Source organism: Rhinatrema bivittatum, chromosome 5, assembly GCF_901001135.1.
Source record: "Rhinatrema bivittatum chromosome 5, aRhiBiv1.1, whole genome shotgun sequence".
Classification (NCBI taxonomy): Eukaryota; Metazoa; Chordata; class Amphibia; order Gymnophiona; family Rhinatrematidae; genus Rhinatrema; species Rhinatrema bivittatum.
In genome coordinates, this window is record NC_042619.1 from 375,862,207 (window position 1) to 375,885,177 (window position 22,971).

Sequence of the window (22,971 nt, forward strand, 5' to 3'; positions counted from 1 at the left end):
AGTCCCTGGTATTCCAGCGGGGGCTGGCCAATGGCACCAGTAGCCCCTGTCACATGGTAATGGCAAACGGCCGCCGGCACCATTTTGAATACTGGCAGCCGCCGGCCCAGGTGCGAGAGATTGTGCCCAGGCCCCCTGCCGGACCACCATTGACTTTGGTGAGTCTGTTTGGGGGGGGGGGGATGAACAGGAAGGGCAGCCATGGGGTGGGGTAAGGAATTTACGGGCAGCCGATGGCCCTGGAACGGGAGATCGCTCCTGGCTTACCCACTGGACCACCACAGGCTTTTGGTGAGTTTTAGGGGTGGGGGACTGTGCACAACACGTGTATAAGTCGAGCCAGCTACTCTAGGCTGATTTTATTTTATTTTTTGCATAAATTTCTTGACTTATACACAAGTATATACGGTAGACCTTTTTTAGTGCAAATTTACTCTCTCATTTCAAACCTTCTGCCTCTTCTTCAATTTTCTATATACATCTAAGAACTGAACAAGACTAATACACAATTATTTTTTTTTTTGGTTTCTTCAGTTAAAGACCTAGGAGGGAAAAAAAACCCCCAAAGCCATGCTCTTGCAATGTCTGTGAATAGAAGTCAAGCTGTGAAACATGTGATGTTCTGGCACCTGCAATTCAAGGAAGTGATTAAAGTAGAGCATGTCTACACGTTCAAAACAGTCTGTTAAACAAAAAATCAAAACTGACATTTCGAGATGATTATACCTCAATTTTTATGCACAAATATCTGCACCAAAGACTAGAAAAAAAAAAGGTGAAAAATGAAAGATTTGAATAGCTATTTTCACTTTAAATGGGCAGAGAGGGAATTTTAATATTTAAAACAAATGTAAATCAGTACTGATGGGAAAGCATAAATGACCATAAAACTCCAGACCACCTTATAAAGTAGCCCTTCAAAAAACTAAATAAGGTGTTTTATTAGATAAACATTGGAAAACTAAAGTCTAATGGCTCCTCAGGGGGAGAAAAGCCAAAATATCAATAAAAGGAAAATACAGTAACCCTATACTTTATAAGGTCCAAAAAGCCATCATGGATAATGTGGACTTAAAATAGATTGATTCTGTAAAAAAAAAAAAAAAGAGGATCATCAAAATGTATAATTAGCATTCTTATATTGTACACACAATTTACATGGAAACTTAAGTGAAAAGGTACCTCCTAAGTCCTAGTACCCTTTTTCTTCTCAATAAAAATTTTCCTTCTTTGCTGCATACTTTTAACACCAGGAAAAAAGCAATAGATCACAAGTCTTGCCATACTGGGTCAGACCCAAAGGTCCATCAAGCCCAGTATTATATTTCCAACAGTGGCCAATCCAGGTCACAAGTACCTGGCAGGATTCCAAGCTGCTTATCCCAAGAATAAGCAGTGGATTTCTACAACTCTGCCTTTAATAATGGTTAATGGACTTTTCTTCCAGGAACTTGTCCAAACCTTTTTTTTTTAAATGCAGCTACAGTAACAGCTTTCAACACATCCTCTGGCAAGAAATTCCAGAGCTTAATTATGTATTGAGTAAAAAGATATTTTCTCTTATTAGTTTTAAATGTATTACCTTGTTAACTTCATTGTGTGTCCCCTGGTCTTTGTACTTTTCCAAAGCGTAAACACAATACTCAAGAGGTCGCACCACAGCGATAGAGGCATTGATATTCCGTTTTATTCTCCATTCCTTTCCTAGTATAGCTGGCATTCTATTTGATTTCTTGTCTGCTACTGCAAACTGAGCAGAAGATTTCAACACAATGACACCTAGATCCTTTTTCCTGAGTGGTGACTCCTAATGTGGAATCTTGCATTGTGTAGCCATAATTTGGGTTACTGCATCACATTGCACTTGTCTACATTAAATTTCATATGCCATTTGCATGCCCTGTCCTCTTGCAATTTCTCCCAATCCTCTTGTGATTTAACAACTTTGAATAATTTTGTGTCATCAGCAAATTTGATCACCTCAGTTGTTCCCATTACCAGGTCATTTATAAATATATTAAAAAGCAGTGGTCCTAGAACAGATCTTTGGGGCACTCCGCTATTCACCTTTCTCCATTTGGAAAATTTACCATTTAGTCCTACTCTGTTTTCTGTCTTTTAACAAGTTGACAATCCACAATAGGACACTGCCCCATTCGATGACTTTCTAATTTCCTAAGAAGTCTTTCATAAGGGACTCTGTCAAATCTTTCTGGAAATCCAGATACACTATATCAACTGGCTCACCTTTATCCACGTTTGTTTGCGCCCTCAAAAAAAGTAGCAAATTTGTGAGGCAAGACTTGCCTTGGCTAACTCCAAGAACTGTATTCAATGGGGGGAGAAGGGCTAATATGTACAGAGCAGGAGAGAGACCTTGGGGTGATAGTCTCTAATGATCTGAAGTCGGCGAAACAATGTGACAAGGCAATAGCTAAAGCCAGAAGAATGCTGGGCTGCATAGAGAGAGGAATATCGAGTAAGAAAAGGGAAGCTTATACAGGTCCTTGGTGAGGCCTCACCTGGAGTACTGTGTTCAGTTCTGGAGACCATATCTCTGAAGGGACAGAGACAGGTTGGAGGCGGTCCAGAGAAGGGCGACCAAAAAGGTGGAGGGTCTTCATCGAATGACTTATGAGGAGAGATTGAAGAATCTAAATATGTACACCCTGGAGGAAAGGAGGAGCAGGGGTGATATGATTCAAACTTTCAGATACTTGAAAGGTTTTAATGATCCAAAGACGACAAACCTATTGTAAAAAAATCAGCAGAACCAAGGGTCACGATTTAAAACTCCAGGGAGGAAGACTTAGAACCAATGTCAGAAAGTATTTCTTCACGGAGAGGGTGGTGGATGCCTGGAAAGCCCTTCCGGAGGAAGTGGTGAAGATCAAAACTGTGAAGGATTTCAAAGGGGCGTGGGATAAATACTGTGGATCCATAAAGTCTAGATGTGTATGAAGAGAAGAGGCACGGGGGTGGCTTGCTTGCAGGAAAGACGGCTACTACCTGGAGATTAATATCCTTATTCAATAAACATACACAGTTAAGGTGGCTCCAACATTGCTCTATGCTTCAAAGGCAAGAGGAAATGTGGAAAAAAAGATTTGCATCCTCAAAAAAAATGCAGGGGAGTAGCTTGCTTGTTACGGCGGTTACTACCCCAAACCAAATAAGCCTGATACTTCATTTTCAATGCATATCCAGCATAGCTCTCTGCTTCAACGGCAGGGAGAATGAAGAAAAGACAATTTATATTCAGACAACCAACAAGGAATGAATTGCACAGGCAGGATAAACAAGCATGGGAGTAGCTTGCTTATTATGGCGGTTACTACCCTGAATCAATTAAGCCTGATACTTCACTTGGAATACATATCCAGCACAGTTCACTGCTTTAAACGGCGGAGGGAATGATGTAAAGAGGATATATATTCAGACAACCAACAAGGATTGAATTGCACAGGCAGGATAAACAAGCATGGGAGTAGCTTGCTTATTACGGCGGTTACTACCCCAAACCAATTAGCTAGATACTTCACTTAGATGCAGCTTCAGCACTGCTCTCTACATCAATGGTGGGGGTGGAAGGGAAGTGGAATCAAAAAGTTACCAATAAGGGCCCTGACTTCAGCGGTCAGAGTAACAGATAAGTATGAAAACAATTAGGTGTGAAAGCTTGCTGGGCAGACTGGATGGGCCGTTTGGTCTTCTTCTGCTGTCACTTCTATGTTTCTATGGTTGTCCCATTAAAATATACCTATCAATATGTTCAACAGTTTTGTTCTTTGATAGTTTCCATCATCCTAAAAATGACTTATTCCTAAGATGACAAAAGGAGCTTGGGATCCAGTACTTATCAGACTCCTGAGCAAAAATAAGCCAAGTAGACTCTTCCAAGATTTCAGCACTAGAGCCCTCAAAACCAGTAAGGACAAGGTGATTGTTTCTCAGTTACAGGTCTAGCCTTTCTATAATTGGGAAGATAGTATGCCTTAACTGGTCACCACATTTCAAGAAAGATATAGATGCGATGGAGAAGGTACAGAGAAGGGCAACCAAAATGATAAAGGGGATGGAACAGCTCTTCTGTAAAGAGAGGCTGAAAAGATTAGAGCTGTTCAGCTTGGAGAAGACAGCGAGGGGGGATATGATAGAGGTCTTTAAGATCATGAGAGGTCTTGAACGAGTAGATGTGAATCGGTTATTTACACTTTCAGATAATAGAAGGACTAGGTGGCATTCCTTGAAGTTAGCAAGTAGCACATTTAAGACTAATCGGAGAAAATTCTTTTTCACTGAATGCACAAGCTCTGGAATTTGTTGCAGAGGATGTGGTTAGTGCAGTTAGTGTAGCTGGGTTCAAAAAAGGTTTGGATAAGTTCTTGGAGGGAGAAGTCCATTAACTGCTATTAATCAAGTTTTCTTAGAGAATAGCTACTGCTATTAATTGCATCAGTAGCATGGGATCTTCTTGGTGTTTGGGTAATTGCCAGGTTCTTGTGGCCTGGTTTGTTGGAAACAGGATCCTGGGCTTGATAGACTCTTGGTTTAACCCCAATTTCTTATCATCTTATGTAACTATAGAAAGAATCATGTTTTTAGGCACTAAACTTAATTTCAAAGAAGATAATTGACATTTAGGAAGATTAAGGGATCTTAAATTACACTTTTTTAATTTTTCCAACTTCTGATGTAAAACTAAATTGTCTGACAAGAAGAGCATTAAATTCTTGTAGTTTTGAATATTTATCTACGACGTCCTTAATTTTTTTATCATGATCTTTAAACAATTGAAGAAAATTCTTCAGCCTTCTGCGTAAGGCCACCCATCATAGTTACTATGGTATCAGTTTTAGAGGAAAGAGATTTTTCAGATGGCATTACTGCAGACTTCTGAAGCACAAAGTAACACTTGCTGCAGCATCTATGGGGATAGATGAAACCTCTCTAATGGACAGCAGAAATGCCCCATCTTGCCAAGGGGCAGGAGAAATGGAACAAATTCCATTGCTTCCTTGTATAGTTTCCTTAAAAGATATTACCTGCGCGGAGACTGGACCTACAGGACTCGGAGAGAGTGGGGAGCTGATTGAGGTGGACAATGTCAGTCCTTGAGTCAGGTCTCTGTGATGGCGCAGATTTCCAGCTTACAGTCAATTAGTAAGTCGTTAAGGATTATGGCTTTTTTGGAATGAGATTGGGCATTGAAGAGAATTATGGATAAGGTTGTGAGTCCTAGAAATTGAGATGGGGGGGGGGGGGGAAGATGAGAATGGGGAGAAGGGACTTTACGATGGGCGGAGGAGTTATGGGGAACGTAAGTGGGTCTGCGGGTAGGGTAGTGAATATGTGGGATAGGGTAGCTTGCCATTATGGGGACAGGGAAGGTGTGAGCGTGGCGGCCAGAAGACAAATCTGGCTCTGAAACTGGTCAGCTGACGCATCCTCCAAAACGAGACTCACAAGGGAACACTCCTGTTCGGAAGCGAACTAGAGAAACTAGCCAACAAGGGAGCGAGTCCCCACTACCGCCGCTACCGGAGGACAGGAATAAGAGAAACCAGCGATCCTTCCCCTGGACCTTGAGGGGCAGAGGATCACAGCGCTTCAACCCATATAGAAGCTTATATCGAGTGGCCCGCACCACAGGCTGGAGCCAGTCCTTTTGGAACAAGCACAATAAAATGGGAGCCAGCTCGGCCCCAACCGCACCCCACAATGAAAATCAGCCGACCCATCCAAGGGAAGAAGCCATAGGGGGCAGATTGGCCCTATTCTACCAAAGATGGGTCGAGAGAACTTCAGACAAGTGGGTCCTATCCATCATTCGAGAGGGATGTTACCTGGACTTCCACCATCTCCCCTCCGGACAAGTTTGTGGAATCTCCCTGTCACGACCCTTCCAAGAGAATGGCAGTGGAAGCTATACTGACCAGATTACTAGCCTTAGAGGCTATAACACTGGTGCCTCCACAACAAATAAATACTGGCCATTATTCCATCTATTTTATCGTTCCAAGAAGGAAGGAACATTCAGACCTTTCCTGGACCTCAAGGCGGTCAACCGTCACCTGAAGATTCCTCATTTCCACATGGAAACCCTACACTCAGTAATAAGGGCGATACAACAGGGAGAGTTCCTTACCTCCCTGGATCTGTTGGAAGCCTAACTATACATTCCGATCCATCAAGAACATCAGAGTTTTCTACGCTTCTCGATCCTGGACCGTCACTACCAGTTCCGGGCACTACCTTTCGGGTTAGTCACTGGATGTTCACCAAGATCATAGTGGTGGTGGCAGCAACACTGAGGAAGGAAGGAATCCACATGCACCCTTATCTAGATGATTGGCTGATCAGAGTGAAATTCCTAGAGGAAAGCCACCAGGCAACCAAAGGTCAAAACTCTACTGGAGAGCCTCGGGTGGGTGGTCAACACAACCAAAAGCTGCCTACAGCCTTCCCAATCTCTAGAATACTTGGGAGTCCGGTTCAACACCAAACAAGACAAAGTCATCCTGACACCGACAAGGAGATCAAAACTGATGGCCCAGTTACTAACCCTGATGAGCGAACTTCGCCCCACAGCATGGGATTACCTACAAGTTCTTGGCCTCATGTCATCCACACTGGAAGTAGTTCCATGGGCACAAGCTCACATGAGACCCCTCCAACGCTCACTATTATCACGATGGAATCCAGTGTCCCAGAACTCCACCGTATGGCTTCAGCTCCCGGACAGAATTCGGGCCCAACTACGATGGTGGTTACAAGAAGCCCACCTGAGCCAGGGAACGAGACTATCCTCCCCATCCTGGATCCTGCTCACCACGGATGCCAGCCTATGAGGATGGGGAGCACACTGCCAGGAGCTAACCGCCCAAGGACAATGGAACAAAGAAGAGTCTGGATGGAACATCAATTGCCTAGAAGCCCGGGCAGTCAAACTAGCCTGCCTGAGGTGAGGAGGAGACAGAAAGACCTTTGCCTGTAACCAATACGAACTGGATACTCACCTTGCTGCCTTGCTGTATCGGGGGTGAGGAGGTGCTTTGCCCCGACGATTCGGAGTCAATACTTCCGGTTGGTGACGTCATTTGGGAGGGACCGGTAGCGTTTTAAAACCCGACCCTCCAGAAGTGCAAATTCGAGGTGAGGAGGAGACAGAAAGACCTTTGCCTGTAACCAATACGAACTAGATACTCACCTTGCTGCCTTGCTGTATCGGGGGTGAGGAGGTGCTTTGCCCCGACGATTCGGAGTCAATACTTCCGGTTGGTGACGTCATTTGGGAGGGACCGGTAGCGTTTTAAAACCGGACCCTCCTGCGGCGCACTGCCCAAGCTGCGCGTGCCTAAGGGGCGTGCGTCTTTGACTAATACTCGTGGAGTATTTAAGGATAAGAAAATACTCTGAATAAATTCCATCTGCATGTGAGTTTTAAAATTTTTCTTCTCCTTTACCGTATCAGTTTAAGACTTTATGATTAAATTGTCTCCTCGTTAGCCTCCACCCAGGAGAGCTGTCTAAGTGTTATCAGGGACTGGCGCTAAGAAGGACTTGTGTCGGACTTCTAAACATTACTTGAAATTCGATGCCTCATACTAAAAGGAAGGAACGGCTGAGGGAGGTGATTACATCATCTCCCTCGCCAATGTCTTCACAACCACAAATATCTTCCTTCTTTGCAACCGCAGCTGAAATAACACCGGAGGACATAGCCGCTGAGGGGGTCACCCTGGAGCGAGGAGGACCTCCTCTGGCTGAAGAAATCTCCTTGAGCCCCGGAGCTCCAAAACCACCTTCTCCACCAAGTAAAAATCAGACTAATCATGCAGAGGCCCCTAAAATGGATAGGGGAAATGCTGATATGTTTAATACATCTACAGAAAATAATTTGAGTGGGAAACAGACTGTGGGGGGAGAAGGGATACCAGGACCAGAACTGGAGATATTACCACAAAATCCTGTAGAAATTAACATGGATTTATTATGGTCAGCAATTAGAAGTCTCTAGAGGTAGCAATTATAAAAATGTCTCAAAATGTTCTGGGATTTCAACAGAAAATATTACACTTGGAAAATTCTGTATTAATGGGGAAAAGTAACCTAGAAAAATGTGAGAAACGTTTGGAAAAAGTAGAAGCTGTTCAGGAGAATTTAGTAAAATCTGAAATAGGAAATAAAAAGAAAGAAACTTGAATTTATAGAGAACTCTTTGAAATATGTTAACTTGAGGGTTTTGAATTTTCCTGTTCAGAATTTAATTCTTGCGAGAGATATGTTTAAAGAGTATTTGCATTATATGTTAAAGATGCCAAAGGAGTCATTACCTGCCTTTTCAAAAATATATTACTTACCAATAAAATCAGGGATAATCAACCAACAGGCTGATCTACAACTTAAGAGCAATGTAAATTTGACAGAGGTATTAGAGACTTCAATAAATACAGATATTCCAACTAGGGCAACTCTTATAGCTTCATTTCTTTTTCCAGCAGAGAGAGATACTGTTTTAAGATTATTTTTGAGAAATAGGCTTCAAAAATTTCATGGACAACAAATTTGGATATATATCCAGATTTAGCCAGAAATACTCAATTTAGGAGAAAGCAGTTTTTGAGGTTGAAAACAGAAGTAGTGGCTAGGGGAGCTAGTTTTTTATTAAAATATCCATGTAGATGTGAAGTAAACTATTTAGAACATAAGTATGTCTTCTACGAGGTTACTCAGCTCCAGGCATTCCTGGAATCTCATCCCCCATTAAACACAGAGGGTAGAGTAAGAGCTATTGAAAGAATTCAACTGCTGTCCCTGTTAGTTGGTTAAAGGGATTATTAAAATTAATTTTCCCTTTACCCTTTAATATGTTTATTTCTTTGTAGATGCTCCATTATATTGGCTCTTTTGGAATTTCTTGGAACAATATACAGATAAATGTTCATTTTACTTAAATTCTTTATTGGTTGTATAATTATGTTTGTCTGTATATAATAATTGAAAACTATTGAAGTTTTGTAATATTGAAAATGCAAAATAAAAAAAACAAAACAAAAAAGCTAGCCTGCCTAAGGTTCGGTCACAGACTCCGAGGCAAAGCGGTCAGAGTAATGTTGGACAATGCCACAACAGTGGCCTACATCAACCTTCAGGGAGGAACCAGAAGCTAACAGGTGTCTCTGGAAATAGAACCCCTAATGTCATGGGCGGAAGTGAATCTTCAAGAGATCTTAGCCGTCCACATTGCCGGCAAAGACAATGTCGCAGCAGACTACCTCAGCAGAGAAAGTCTAGACCCAGGAGAATGGAAACTGTCAACCACAGCATTCCAATTGATGATAAACCGCTGGGCAACACCAACCATGGACCTCCTGGCAAACCGGTCCAGCGCCCAGGTACCCAGTTTCTTCAGCCGCAGGCAGGAACCCCAGTCCCAGGGAATCGATGCCCTGGTACAGACCTGGCCATAGGAGATTCTGTTATATGCCTTCCCGCCATGGCCCCTATTGGGTGCGATCATACACAAGATAGAACACCACAGGGGGCCAGTACTTCTAGTGGCCCCGGACTGGCCAAGAAGACCGTGGTACGCAGACATGCGAAGACTGCTGGCTGGGAGCCCCCTGCCGCTACCTTCACACAGAGACCTGCTCCAACAGGGGACCGATCCTCCACAAGGATCCAGCTCGATTCTCTTACAGTCTGGCCATTGAGAGGGCTCGCCTAAGGAGGAGGGGATACTCGGCAGTAATTGACACCCTACTCCAAGCACGCAAGTTCTCCACATCCCTAACATACATAAGGATTTGGAGAGTTTTTGAATCTTGTTGCGAGGACCACGACATCATACCACGTTAGTCAAAATTCCTGCAATTTTGGAATTCCTACAGAACGGGCTACAGAAGGGATTGTCCCTCAACTCCATCAAGGTACAGGTGGCTGTCTTGTCATGCTACGGAACAAAGAACCAGAGCGGCTGCATTGTCTGTCTCCCACTTCCTGAAAGGAGTCCAGCACATCCGACCACCCTTAAAGTGGCCGGTGCCTCTTTGGAACCTTAACCTGGTCCTAGATTTCCTAGCAGGAACCTCCTTCAGACCTCTCCGCGGCCTGTCTCTCCGACTATTAACATTGAAGACAGTCTTCCTGCTGGCAATCTGCTCAGCCAGTCGTATATCCGAGCTACAAGCACTGTCCTGCTGAGAGCTGTTCCTCAGATTCACCCCAGGAACCATCCAGTTACGCACAGTTCAGTCATTCCTCCCCAAAGTGGTGTCACTTCCACCTCAACCAAACCATCTCGCTACCATCGCCAGATGAGCATAAGAATTCTGAAGAGGCTCGAAGTCTACACCAGCTCAACGTTGGCAGACTCCTAGTCCGATACCTGGAAAAGTCTGAATCCTTACGAAAAACGGATCATCTATTTGTCCTTCACAGTAGGAAGAAGCAGGGGGAAGCAGCCTTGCGAGCAACCATAGCCCTCTGGATCAAAGAAGACATCAAGGCAGCCTACATGGAAGCAGGCAAGCCACTGCCTTTACAAGTCAAGGCCCATTCTACTAGAGCCCAGGCAGTGTCCTGGGAGGAAACCAAGATGTCACCTGCCGAGATCTGCAGGGCGGCGACATGGTCCTCCATCCACACCTTCTCCAGGTTTTACCGCCTGGATGTTCAGGCTCTGGAGGACACAGCATTTGCAAGGGCAGTACTAAGTGGATCACGGGCAGCCTCCTACCCGGTTCGGGAGTAGCTTTTATACATCCCATTGGTCCTGAGTCCATCTGCTACACTCTAGGACAGTGGTTCTCAACCTTTCTAATGCCGTGACCCCGCAATACAGTTCCTCATGTTGCGGTGACCCCTCGTCCCGCCCTCGCCCCGTGAGGGTGGGGTGAGGGCGGGGCTTTGGTCATATGGGGGCGGGGTTATGGATGGGGTTGGATTTTAGTGCACACTTATCATTTAATTATGACATTTATAATGTGAATGTAACTCAACTCACCATAGGTTCTCACATGCATGGCACACTGACCCATGATCGTCACAGGGCTAGATGTAAAAATACAGTTTGTATCCACGGGAACCCCCCTGACCCACAATAATGGATGTAAAGCAGAATTATGACATTCCCCATACAACTCACCCTACAAAAAAGATATTCTGGTTCTAGTGACATCTCAGTAACAGCAACTCAAACTCCTATTTCCAGGCTCAATAGCCCTACTTATGAAAAGACAGCAGTTTACCACCAATGCATGTCCTCTGAGAAAACACAACAAATAAGACCGATACAAACGCTTACATGCTAGCAAAATATCTCATCTCTGTAACAGACACAGAACCGACCTAACATACTCCCAGGATCTGTAGTAATGCACATAAACTAATCCGCACACAGTTACACCTGTATTATGGAATACACTCAAACAGGAGCAACCCTATCTATGAAAAGGCAACACTACAAATATTAAATCAGGTCCTAAAAACCAATACACCTCTTATTAGGAAAACAGAACTAGCAAGCAGCTATAGATCCCCACACAGAAATAATTGTAAAACTATACTAATAAGCAGAATAAATGTTTCAAAACAGCTATGAACATCCAACAATTAAAAACGCATAAAAACTATTAAACATTCTCCAAACACCAATAAAATATTTCAAAAAAGCAGACATCACACAATTAAAATGGCAGTCAAGAAAAATAAACTTAAAAAGCCACCTTTACTTACCCCCTCCAGCAGCTCTCCTACTCCCCTTCCCTGCAGGCCGTGGCACTCACCAGAAGCAGCAGTAGAAGCTAAGCTCTATACTTATGGTCCTCTTCCTTAGTGCCCATGTCTCTCACACACACACACCATACCAGTCATGCCCCCATGACCAGTTTCTGTCTCTCACACACCAATCATCTCCCAAACAGTCTTTGGCACACACACACCAGTCACCTTCCTGAACAGTTTCTCTCATGCCATACACACACACACACACACACACACACACGCTTCCCACTCCCGTGTTCTACTTACATATACGGGCTTCTCACTCTCATAATCACTTTCTCACACACACACACACACCAGTCACCTTCCTGAACAGTTTCTCTCATGCCATACACACACACACACACAGGCTTCCCACTCCCGTGTTCTACTTACATATATGGGCTTCTCACTCTCATAATCACTTTCTCTGTCTCTCTCTCTCTCTCACACACACACACACACTCACTCACTCACCAGTCTCTCACTCCCATGCTTGTTCTCTCCACATGCACAGGCTTCTCATTCCCATAATCACTTTCTCTCTGTTACACACACACCAGTCTCTCTCATTTCCATGCTCACTCTCCACGTGCACAGGCTTCTCATTCCCTGAATCACATTTTCTCTCATTCACACACACACACCAGTCTTTTTCTCTCACACACACCATCACCTTACCAAGCAGTCTCTCTCTCTCATGCATGCACACTCACCCTGGTTTCTCACTCCCATGCTTTCTTTCACCCCCACAACACCAGGCTTCTTACGCCCATGCTTTCTCACATACCCAGACTTCTCCCTTCCATGCTTTTTCTCTCTCTCACACACACACATCAGTCACCTCCCTGACTGATGTCTCACACTCTCACATACACATCAGTCATCTCCCTGAGCAATCACTTTCATTGTCTCTCACATACACACACACATCAGCTCTCTGACCAGTCAATCACACACAGGCTGGCTGGCTGCTTCTCTCTCTTTCTCTCACTCACTTCCTCTTCTCCCCCGAGCACAAATGGGAGCTGCAGCAGCCTCCACTGGCCAAGAAAGAAGAATCCCATCGGCCGCGGGAGGCTCGTGCTGCTCTCTCCTTTCTCCATTACCGGCTGCTTCAACTGCTCGGGGGCCGATGCTGCAGCCGCCGCTGCTACTTTTTCGCGCGGCGCGGCTCTCTCTCCTTCCCGCGCACCACGATTCACTTCCTGTTCCGGGTCACGGGAGGGGCAGGCGCAGGAAGAAGAAAAGGCCCAGCCGCGGGTGCAGGGCTTCTTCTAGCGCCGCTGCCGTTCCCGCTGGGCTTGAATGTGCTGACAGCCCGGCGGCAACGGCAGCGGGAGAGACCGGGAGCGCGCGACCCCTGCGTTTTGGGCGTTCGACCCCCGCCGGGGTCGCGACCCATAGGTTGAGAACCGCTGCTCTAGCGAATGGAGAAATTACTTACCTGATAATTTCGTTTTCCTTAGTGTAGATAGATGGACTTAGCATCTCATCCACGGCTGCTGTTACTCATGGAATTCTCGGGGGACTCCCCCGGGAGCGAGGGATTCAAGGGTAAGCTATGCTTTCCTTCATCTAGGACACCCTTCCTACCGGGAGTCGACGTTTCTCGGTTAAGGGCACTGGCGGTCTCCAGCTATAGCCAATCAACTAGTTCAAATTAATCAAGTTAACCAAGTTATTAGTTAATCAAGTTGTTCAAATTATTCAGTCATACATATATCCACAATGCTTTTCGAGGAGAATACTGAAGAGCTGCACTTCCTGCACGGGTATATGTACTAGGGCTGACGTCAGATTGAAATCTGATCCATCTCCAACTGCTATCAAGAGTACACTATACCCATTGGTCCTGAGTATCTGTCTACACTAAAGAAAACAAAATTATCAGGTAAGTAATTTCTCCATTCGAAGCTTTCAAAACAAATCAAAATTAAGCTGCTTAAACTGGTATACCCAGAAGATTGTGTGAAAATCATCAATTTTTGTTCTATGATTTTAAAACAAATTCTTTAATTTTTATTAAATTTTTGGTGAATGGAGGAAAAGACCTCTGAGCTTGACTGTCAAGGACCTGAAAAAGCTCATTATCCAATCATCAGTCTAAAACACCACTGACCTCCATTTTCTATATTTTTTCAAAATTCTTAATGTGAACTTAAAAATATTTCTGGTGAATATCTCCGTGAACTTTCATTTAAAATGTTTTGTGGCATAAAGATCTGTTTCAAATATACTGTGTCCCATTTATATGTCGAATTCATATTCAAAACTTCTCATTTCATAGACTGATGACTATTCAAACCTGAATAACCCAGTAATTTAAGATACCCTCACATAAATGTTTCTATTAAAAACAAAAAAAAGTGTGGGTTTTTTTTCCGTCATTTAAGCTTGGTGCATTAGCATTTTCATTTTAGCAAAACAATTTCTGGAGCAATTTTAGAAGCTCCTATATAAGACGTTTTCTGATGAAAACATGTCATTCATGTTTGAAAGGCCATCAGTCTGTGAAATTTGAGAACTTTTACAATATGAACTCAGATTTTAATGGTATCAACAGGACTTATCTTTATGCCACAAAATATTTTAAATTAAAGTTCACAAAGAGATTCACCAGAAATATTAAGTTCACAATAAGGATTTTGAAAAAATAAAGAAATTGGAGGTCAGAGGTTTTTCAGAACAATGATTGGATGTTTTTTTTTTCCCCCAGGTCATTTACAGTCAAACTCAGCTCTAAAATCTCTTCCTCCATACTCTAAAAATGTAATTAAAAAAAATTAAACTGCAGAATAAACAATTTTGATTTTTACATGATCTGTGAGTATAATGTAGTTTAAAAAGGTTAATTTTGATTTCTCTTCTTATAAAGGGATCCACTTGCATTTCTTAATCCATTAATGCAAATCAATTAGCTTCAAGACAATCGATGCAATTGGTCCAGCTCATCCAGGTTTTTTTCTCAAACTGCAGGTCATCCTTCAGCCAGAAAGAGAATGTATTTTATTGTCCTCCTTTTCTTGTGCAGAAAAGTCTTTCTTGTTCTTTCTCTGTGCTGAGAAAGATGTCAGGTATCCCAAATGCTTTTGCAGGAGACACTCCATATTGTCAGCATACCCTCTATATTAGGTTATACTGGGCCTTATTCCTACAGTTTCGCGGCAGGACCCGTTGGTGGCTTGAGTGGCTGGACACTGATAAAGCTATCTAGAGCAGAGCAGGAAGTAGCCTGGGACCAGAATCTTTTGCCTGGACTGGTTGAGCGGGGTCACCCACAAGAGCGGGACTGGAATGCAGGGAAAAAAAACAAGGGTGCCCACAAAACAAACATAAATAAATAAATAAACATAGGGGCAAGGCATGCACCACAACAGATAGGGCAGGCAGACACGAACAGGAAACATGAACCAAAACAAGAGGATCACAAATTAGTCCCTTGACAGGGTATAAGAACAAACAAGAGAAACAACTGACCTCAATAATTATAGACCTATTGCTACACTTACCTCTTTAGCCAAATTAATTGAATCTGCAGTTCTACGTCAGCTTACAGAATTTCCATCAGATAATAACATTCTTCACATTAATCAACATGGATTTAGAAAAGGTCATTCAACTGAAACTCTCTTCTTAGCCTCTTTTGACACACTATTCCGTGCTTTTGATTCTTACACTGACTACATTATTGTTTTCTTAGATATTTCAGCAGCATTTGACACGGTAGATCCTCACATACTCATCTCAGGTCTCAAATCCATTGGTATTATAGGCACAGTTCTAAACTTGTTTACATCCTTTCTTACAGATCGCCCTCAGCAAGTTAACATTAATTATCACTCCTCTAATCCTTATACAGTATCATCACTATCTCCTATATTATTTAATATATATCTTCTACCTCTTTGTCACTTCTCTCAATCTACAATTTAAAATTTATGCAGATGACATACAGTTCCTAGTTCCATATAAAACATCCTGGTCTAATACTCTATCTATGGTCTCTCTTTACTTATCTACTATTAATTCCTGGCTCTCTCATAACCGACTGAAATTGAATCCATCCAAGACCGAAATTGTCCATTTATCATCCATCTCAGAAACTTCTATAGGTCCACCTTCACATTGGTCTATAAACGGGACATCTGTCCCTATAACACAATACGCTACAAACTTAGGAGTTATCATAAATACAGATCTATTAATGAAACAACACATCTCTTCCTTAATAAAAAAAATCCTTTTATAAACTACAGCTCTTAAAATGTCTTCGTCCTCTTCTCTTTTACCAGGATTTTTGAACCATTCTCCAATCTTTAATCTTCTCTGGCTTAGACTATTGTAATGCTCTTTATCTAGGACTTCCCGATTCTGTAATTTATCCCCTACAAATTGTTCAAAATAGTGCAGCTCGTATTTTATCAGGTACTCCCGTCCGAAAAGATATTACACCCATTCTTAAATCTCTTCATTGGTTACCTATAAAATACAAAGTTCTCACTATCATCCATGGCTTAATACATAATTCATCTTCCACATGGCTCTGCTCACTACGTCGCATTTACAAACCAGCTCGACATTTAAGATCTTTAACTCAAAATCTATTAGATATTCCTTCACCACGACAGGCTAGACTAGATATCACCAGAAAAAGGGCCTTCTCGGTAGCAGGACCCTCTCTCTGGAATTCTATACCCAATCCACTTCGCCTACTATCCAACTCTCAACAGTTTAAAAAATCATTAAAAACATATCTATTTCAAATAGCATTCAACCTCTAATCAACATCACTCAACTACCTAGCATCCCCTCCCCCCCTTGCTCCCACAGGCCTATTTTTATATTTATTTTTCCTTTCATTGCAAATTCCCTCCCCGCCCCTTTTCCTTCCCATGATTATAAAATGAACTACGGCCCAGCTCCATTATTACTAGATTTTTGTTAATACCATTACCTACTAGGTATATACCTATTTTTAATTTTTAATCCTATTTTATTTTAATTTATTTTCATTTTTACCTTTGTAAACCGTTTTGACAAATAACCATGCTTTGAAAAACGGTATATAAATACTTTTAAATAAATAAACAAATGGAACCAAAAGGCCAGAACAAGGCTAATACAAGACTAGACAAGACCAGAATACCAGACAAGACACAAGACGGCCACATACTTGGGCCAATACCAGACTAGAATGCAAATGGAATACAAGACTTGAATGGAGTAACAGAGGCCATGACAAGGGACATGGAAGGACTCCAACCTGAAACATAGTAATCTGTGTGTGAAGCAGGCTTTTAAACTGGCAGTGCAGGCAACATGGCCACCAGCAGGACCTCCAAGCCATAAAGCACGGAGGACCTGAAAAGCAAAAAATATGGCCTATTGAAGGCCTTTGGCAGGAGGGGAGCATTGCTTACAGATACACCCACAGATTTCCAGGTCTCAAAAAGTATTCAGTTTCACAGTAGGATAATGCCCTTCAGCCTGGTGTTGGCACCATATGTTTTCACAAAATATCTTTTGGGGGTGCATATGTTTTCCTATCTGGACAATTGGCTGGTCAATAGCACATCCAAAGGCGGTGCAACGGAATCAGAGCATAACTATCTGAGTGTTGGCATTGCTAGGGTTTGCTACAATCCTGTCATCTCACTTGGAATTTATAGGAGCGCTGCTAGAGAAGGACACCAGTGAGAGCCTTCCTCCTGCAAGAGAGGATTACCACATTGATATCCACAGTGAAGAAGATAAGAACAAGTTAGCAGGCGTCAGCATGGGACATTTTGTTTGGACAGTGTTCCATCACAGCTTTACTTCCTTTGCATGTTTTTTTTCATGAGAAGAGCCCAATGAACACTCAGATTGCAGGATCTTCAGGACAGCGTCTGCATCACCCAGCCTAAAAGTACTCTGTCCCGGTGGCCAATACATTCCAGTCTGGTCAGGGGGATACCATTCCAGATTTCCCCAGTACAAATTGTCCTAACCACAGTATCATCCCACCTGGAATCAGGCATGCACATGGAGGGACTCTGCAACCAGGGCCTCTGCTGAGGAAAAGCTTCATCAGATACCTTTCCTAGAGATAAGGGCAGAATGGTATGTTCTTAATTGCTTTCAGGGATTGCTTAGCCAGCAAAGTAATCCTCCTTCAGATTGACAATCAAGTAGCACTGTTCTGCATCAAGTAGGGAAGAACAGCATTGTACCTCCTGCATCAGGCGTCTGTCAGTGTGGGGCTGTGCCATTTCTCAGGAAGTGGTCCTCTGACCCTTGTATCTGGTAGGTGAGGAAGATTTCCTGACAGAGAAGACTGACTTGGGTCTTGGAACCTCACGAACGGTCATTGGATTTTAGGGAGGGGGGTGGTGGCAGTCGTCAAACCAGATATTTCATAAGTTAGGCACACCTGTGGTAGATCTTTTTGAATCCCCTGTAAATAAAAAGGTCCTGCTTTTTCTGCTACAGATGGGGGGGACAAATGCCTTTGCCTCAAATTGGGTCTACTGTACTCTTATCCTCCAATTCCTCTAATGGCAAAGACTTTAACGAAATTCAGAGGAGACTGGGGAGCTATGATCCCCCATATCTCTCTATTGGCAGAGACAGATTTGGCTTTCATTCCTGTAGGAGATGTCCATTAAGAATCTAGTCAGGCTGAGGAATTCCCCAATTCACACCATCCCTGGACCTCACAGCCTGGATAGTGAGAGGGTAGCTCTGCAAGCCCTGAATCTCCTTGAGGATAGCTCTTTCATATTCTTCGGTTTCTGTGAATAATTCCATGAAAAAATCCTATGGTTTGAATCAAATCGAGGAGTCCCGCAAGGATCATCCCTCTCCCCCACACTATTTAACATTTATTTGCTACCACTCTGCCACCTACTCTCCAGCCTCAAACTAAAGTATTACATTTTCGCTGACGATGTTCAAATACTTCTTCCTATTACTGAATCCCTGCAAAAAACCTGGGTACACTGGAACAATTGCTTACAGCCTAACAATACTCTGCTTTCCAGTTTGAATCTTATCCTCAACTCAAATAAAACTGAAATCCTCATCTCACCTGACGAAAACCACACTCTCAACTCCCAAAGCGCATCCCAATTTGCAAAATCTTCCATTAACCATTCCCCCTCAGTCAGAGACTTAGGGGTGCGACTCGACAATCTATTCAACTTAAAATCCTTCATCCTCAACACTACTAAAGAATGTTTTTTCAAACTTCAAGTGCTCAAAAATCTGAAACCCCTCCTACATTTCAGCGACTTCCGTTTAGTAGTTCAGTCTATCATTCTTACAAATTTAGACTACTGCAACTCTCTTCTCCTAGGCCTTCCTGCCATAACTATCAAACCCCTACAGATGGTCCAGAATGCAGCGGCGAGGATACTCACTAATTCAAATAAAAGAGCCCACATAACACCAATTCTACGTGGTCTTCACTGGCTCCCTATAAAATCCAGGATCGCCTTCAAAATGTTAATGATGATCCACAAGGACATTATCGGCATTGCTCACCTCAATTTAAGCTCGCAACTCCGCCCACACACATCACAAAGACCTATCAGATACGCTTACAAAGGATCGCTATATGCTCCTCCGGTCAAAACCTCATTAAGAAAACGAGCAATCTCTACAGCCGGGCCCACCCTCTGGAACTCACTGCCTCCAGAGCTTCGCCAAGAAACATGCCATCAAACTTTTAAGAAACAACTAAAAACTTGGCTCTTCTGACAAGCCTTCCCGGAATCTCAAGAACACTCGGACACCGGTCAAAGGACATAACAGTCCACCATGGGACCCATGATCACTCTCACTTCTCTTAGGACTCGCTTACGCCTGATTAGGACAGTCCATATGTTACGAAAGATACCCTAGTAGATGCATTAGTTCATGTTACGCCCATTAACATTGTTCGCTGTCCCATGTATTATTTTACTTTATTTTATTTGATTTTATTTATTTTATTTTATCTTATTTATTTTGTTACGTCTATTAATGCTGTTCAATGATTCATTTATCACTATTTAATATTTATGTTCTATTGTTCAAACATCTTGTTTAATGTAACGCCTCAACCGTGACTGTTTTGTTATAATGGAAACAGATTTGATTCGATATTTGTATCGAGAATGTTGGTATATAAAAATTCTAAATAAATAAGTGGAGGTTTGCTTTTTGGCATAAGGAAAAGGCCCTAGATCCTCTTGCTATAGAAAAAAAAAAACTGATGAATACCTTAATCATCTTTCCAAGTCAGATCAACTCGTCTTCACCTTAATGCAATTGGTGCTTACCACCACCATGTAGAAAATAAAAGCCATCTCTACAGCCTTTAGTTTTCTATTTCATGTGCTGTCTGCTTCATTTGAAGCCTCCCATCAGGCTTCCCACTGTGTCTTGGGACCTCAGCGTGGTACTGACCCAGCATTTGAAAGCTCCCTTTGAGCCACTGCGTACCTGTGAGCTGAAGTACGTGACCTGGAAGGTCATAATTTTTTTTTTTTTTTGTGGCAGTCACTTCAGCTTGCACTTACAGAGCTCCAGGCCCTAGTAACTTATCCATCTTACACCAGTAGGATAGTTCTGCACACACACACCCTAAATTCTTGCCTAAAGTAGTGCTGAAATTCTAATTTAACCAGTCGATTGTCTTTCCAGCACTCTTTCCCAGGCCACATCTTCATGAAGGTGAACAAGACTGCAAGGGAGTCTTGGCCTTCTATTTGCAGTGGATTGAAGCCTTAAGGTCCACCCAGCTTTTTGTTTCTCTTGACACTAGCAAATCTTGACTTTCCATTACCAAGCGCACCCTTTTGATTTTGCCAGCAGACTGCATTTCTGTCCATTATGCCCAGGCAGGCCTTAATCTGTTGGGTCGTGTCAGAGCTAGGATTGGTCTCCATGGAGATCTGCAAGGCTGCAACATACAGTTCTCTCCACACATTCACTTCACACTGTTTCTTAAGACAGGGACTTCCGAATTGACAATAGTCTTGGCTAGTCCGTCTTTTCAAGGAATAGAACCCAACTCTACCCCTTCTCCAGAGCCCGTTATTTTGGTTCCAGGCTACCCCTGTACCAACAAAACCTCAAAATACAAAAATGACTTGTTCCCCTCAAAAACAGATTTTATATATTGACACTGATTCCCCCCCCCCCCCCCCATCCTATTTTTCATTTAAGGAAGTTTGTAGCTAGAGATTTCCCATGTGTGAGGACTGCTATCGAGCTTGTCCTTGGAGAAAGCAGAGTTGCTTACCTGTAACAGGTCGTCTCAGAAAACAAGAGGATGTCTGTCCTCCCAAATTCTGCCCCTCCCATTGGAGTTCGTTTTATTCAAATCTGAGGTAAGTTTTGGACTGAAAGGATCACACATGGATGCATGGAGGGTATAGCATGCTGCACATGCCCAGTAGGGCATGCTCAAATGTTTCTATAAACATTTGAAGTCAGACTTGCGTGCTGGGCTCCATCTGAGGCCACCCCATGTGACAACTGACAACAGCTGTAACGGGTAAGCAATTCTACTTTGTTTAGTTTTCTCCAGAATGCACCAATAAATGTATATGAGATTGCAACCTATAAGTGTTTTCTCTACATTTGACATGGGTTTATTTGAGAGTGATACTTTTAAGATTATGGAAGTAAATGTATCATAGAGTGCTCCTAAGAAAGTATTTGTGGAATATGATTTGACTATTTTTGGTCTTTGCTCATTGTGGGGGTAATTTCAAAAGGAACTTTTCTGCATGTTTGTTTATTTTATTTAAAAACTTTTCTATACCGTCGTATAGTAGAGCACCATCACAACGGTTTACAGTTAGGCACAAATATGTTGTTTCTAATTTATCCAAGGGTGCCATTATTATACGGTTACATAGTTCGATAATATACTTAAATGTGAGAGGGTGTGGTTACCTTTTACTATTAACTGTCTTTATAATTTAATACTTAGATTGTGAGAAAATAACAAAAGTAGGAAATACTGCTTTATCTTGGCGATTTCCTGTTTTGTGCATTTGTTATTCTGTTACCTCTCTGTGAAATGCTTTTTTGAAGAGCCAAGTTTTTAAGCCTTTTTTGAAGAGTTTTATTTCTTTCATTAGTTTTAATTCTAGTGGTAATGTGTTCCATAGTAATGGTCCTGCCAAAGATAGTGCTCTCTCTAACTTGGGTCAACTTTGCTGTTTTGACTGAGGGTATGGTTAGTAGAGCTTTATTGGCCGATCTGAGATTTCTTTGGGGGACGTGTAGTCGTAATGCGGTGTTTAGCCAGTCTGAGTTTTCGTCGTTTATTAGCTTATGAACTGTGCATAGTGCTTTATATTGAATTATCTGTTCTATTGGGAGCCAGTGCAAATCTGCAAGTGTTTGGGTGATATGATCTCTTCTGCCTTTACCAGTAAGTATTCTGGCAGCCGAGTTCTGTAGTATTTGCAGTGGCCTGATAGTGGTGTATGGCAGTCCTAGGAAGAGTGTGTTGCAGTAGTCCGTGCTGGCAAATATTAAAGCTTGTAGTACTGTACAAAACTGTTCCTGATTTAATAATGGTTTTAGTCTTCTAAGGATCATAAGTTTGGCGTAGCCTTCTCTTGTTTTTATTGATATGTGTTGCTTAAGGCTCAGTTCCGTGTCTATAATTACTCCTAGGTTTCTAGCTTTATCAGTTAAGTCTACTGATTTGTCATTTTTAAGTCTAATGGGATTTTGAATTCTTTCGATGTTTTTTCGCTCTAGATGTATAAATTCCATTTTTTCAATGTTGATTACAAGTTCCATTTGGTTTAATAGTTGTTTAATTATGTCTAGGTATAGCATTGCAAAGTTTCGTGTTTTTTCAATTGATTCTTCAATTGGTAGAATCAATTGAATGTCGTCAGCATAAATGTAGTGTATGACACCCAGACCAGCCAGTAGGTGGCAGAGGGGGAGCATGTAAATGTTAGAGTTGCTGAAAGTGCTGAGCCCTGGGGGACTCCTGTCTTTAGTGTGATTTTGTCTGATATTGAGTTTTTTATCTGTACCTGATAGGATCTATTGTTAAGGTAGGAAATGAACCATTTAATTGTTTTGTTTTGTAGTCCAATTTCTTCCAGTCTTCTCAATAGTATGTCATGGTTTACTGTCAAATGCTGCGGATAGATCTAGTAGTATCAGGATGTAGTGTTTTGTAATACAGTGTTTTATGCACAG

At 42.4% G+C, this 22,971-nt stretch overlaps 1 protein-coding gene across 9 annotated transcripts in view; it reads left to right on the forward strand.

Moving 5' to 3' along the window:
- Positions 1–22,971, forward strand: part of MAP4K4 (mitogen-activated protein kinase kinase kinase kinase 4) — a 491,439-nt gene that overhangs the window by 256,630 nt on the left and 211,838 nt on the right. The window lies entirely within an intron of this gene.